The following is a 2,759-nucleotide window of genomic DNA, read 5'->3' as shown; positions in this document are numbered from 1 at the left end:
CTTAAAAGCACAAAAGGATGAATTTTTATCAAATGCCTTCTCAGATTCTATAGAAATTATTACATGTTCCTTTCTTATGATTTGTTAGTCAAATCCAAATTCCAGCTTTATTTCATCTTCCCAATGAGTTTTTGCAGTCCTAAAATGTATAAGGTAGAATCAACTGTCACAATCTCCAAGGAGTTAGCTTCCAACCCCCAGTGTGGCCAGTTCTAATGACAGTTAGCTGCCAGCTGAAACATGAAGCCCATGATTCAGATCGTCTTACATCCAGAGCTCCCTGTGAAAGACTCCCATGGCAGCTGGAAGTCCAGGCTCTGGCATTCACATTCCCAAAGCTGCTGCCAGCCTCTCCTACAATCATGCACTAATTTCAGTGTAGGAAATTCTTATCCATGAGTATTTGCTCTTCCTTCGGAAAGCAAGATACTTGTGGTGGCTTTGACTGTATTTCCCAGAATTCCCTTCCCTCTGTGGTTCAAGGTTGGGGTTGGCCTGAGAGAAAGTTGCATGAGATTTGGAAGGCAGAAGTGAAGCTTGTTGTACTCTGGTAGAGAGTACCTTGTACATTGTTACCTATCTACTGGCTCACCTTGTCAACATGGGACAATCCCCTGGACACACAGCTCGTCCAGGTCCTGCCAGGTATCCTCCTTCCGGTTCTCTGGGCCAAGTGCGTGTACAATGCCATTGCAAAGAGGACCAGTTTCTCTGGCAGGCTACCCATTGCATCGAGGCTGGTGGTAGCGAGACAGATGCAGGTGTCAATGTGTCTTTGCTTTCATCAATGCCAAGCTCACCTTCCCACTGCCGGTCCGCAGTGACTTCAGTCAGGCTCAACATGAGATGCAGGGACAACGGCCTGCCATGAATGGCTCCACCACCCCACAATTTCAGAAGGTCTAATTCCTATAATAAATCCCTGGTTCTACTTTCTGACTCATATTTTTGCTGCTCTGATTGAACCCAGATTGATTCAGATCTCCTAGAGGTGATTTCACTTCTTCTCATTAAAGACTTCAGCAAGTCTGCTGGTACATTATTTGGAATAGAATCATGAACATTTTATATATTTTGTGCTGTAAGTTAAACATCAACATTAAAATTGGTTGACTCTTCTTGAGGAGAATCTCTTTCCTTCTCAGGTGCTCAGGAATTATTTTTTTTTCTGAGGGAAAATGGTCTCCTGAATGGAAGCCACTGAAATTGTTGATTTTTTAAAAAATTTATGCCTCTCCCCTCCCCCACCTGTTGTCTTCTCCCTGTGTCCATTCGGTGGGTGTCCTTCTGTGACCGCTTCTATCCTTATGAGCTGCACCAGGAATGTTTCTTTTTATTGTGTCATCTTGTGTCAGCTCTCCGTGTGTGCGTGGCGCCATTCTTGGGCACACTGCAATTTCTTTCACGCTGGGCGGCTCTCCTTCCGGGGCGCACTCCTTGCCATGCGGCTCCCCTACGCGGGGAACACCCCTGCGTGGCAGGGCACTCCTTGCGCGCATAAGCACTGTGCATGGGCCAGCTCCACACGGGTCAAGGAAGCCCGGGGTTTGAACCTTGGGCCTCCCATGTGGCACGCGGATGCCCTATCCATTGGGCCTAGTCCGCTTCCCTGAAATTGTTGATGCTGTGTGTTGATTCAGCAACTCTAATAATCAGATTTTGGTGAAATTATTACACAACTGTCTCGGGAAACCCTTGGTCAAATTGCCTCTTGTGGGAATTTAAATTGTCCTGAAACGTCCTGATTTTCCTGAGCACTTAATATACAATATACACAGATGAGGGATTCGGTGAAAGGTTTCTCTCAGCCCAGAGATGGTGCAAGGTTGCTGTATGATGTTGGCTTCATTAATACCTTAGAGAAGGCCCTACCAATTCGAACTCTCCCATATGAGAATAGAATGGTATTTGGCTGAGAAAGTAGCCCATACTTTCTTCTCCCTCTACTCTTGGAGGAAGTCATCCTCTCATGGGTAGAACTCTCTGGGTTCATCATGTGCCAGAGGGTCTCCACCTCCGCACCATCGACAACTATCCTGGTTGGGTGAGTCTGCCTGTGTATTGTGGGATGTTTAGCCGCATCCTTGGCCTCTTCCCCTGGATGGCAGCAGTACTCTCCCCCATCTACACCCCTCCCCAAGTTGTAACAGCCCCCGAATATCTCAAGGCATTGTCAAATGTCCCTGGGGTACAAAATCCCTCCCGGGAGACATCCTGAGCATTTCATTTCTGCCAGTGAACCAAGTGAAAGATTCAGATGCATTGGGAAATGGGGGGGGGGGGGCTCCCAAATGGAGGGCTTAAGTCCCAGGGGAGCAGTCTTAACTCCGTTTACTATTAATTTATTAGGGGAAGAGAATGAAGAGACAGTAGGGGCTCTCTCTAGAGAGACTGCTCTACCAAGTCAGTGCTGTAATCTTCATTATTGCCACGCGAGGTGGGCCAGTAGGCCGTGGGACTAATAAGTACTGGTGTACTTAGGATTCTCTCTGTTTCTCTGCCTCAGCTTCTCCAGGAAATAAATAAGCTAGGACCTGAGGGTTGCTAATTATATTCATTGACTACATGACGCGTGTCACAACAAAAAAGAAGCCAAGTACAAAGTAATTATACAAAAATATTGCCTTTGAATTTTGGTTTCCAATAATAGAGATTGGCCCTCTGCGGTCACCCCTCGGGCTGAAGTGTGGTTTGCTGGCCTGGCGGGGGAGCAGCCGCGGCAGGCCAAGCCGCTGCCCCCATAATAGGGTGGCTGGTCG

Source organism: Dasypus novemcinctus, chromosome X (assembly GCF_030445035.2).
Source record: "Dasypus novemcinctus isolate mDasNov1 chromosome X, mDasNov1.1.hap2, whole genome shotgun sequence".
NCBI classification, from domain to species: domain Eukaryota; kingdom Metazoa; phylum Chordata; class Mammalia; order Cingulata; family Dasypodidae; genus Dasypus; species Dasypus novemcinctus.
The sequence above is the reverse complement of the archived record's forward strand: the minus strand, read 5'-3'. Positions refer to the sequence as shown.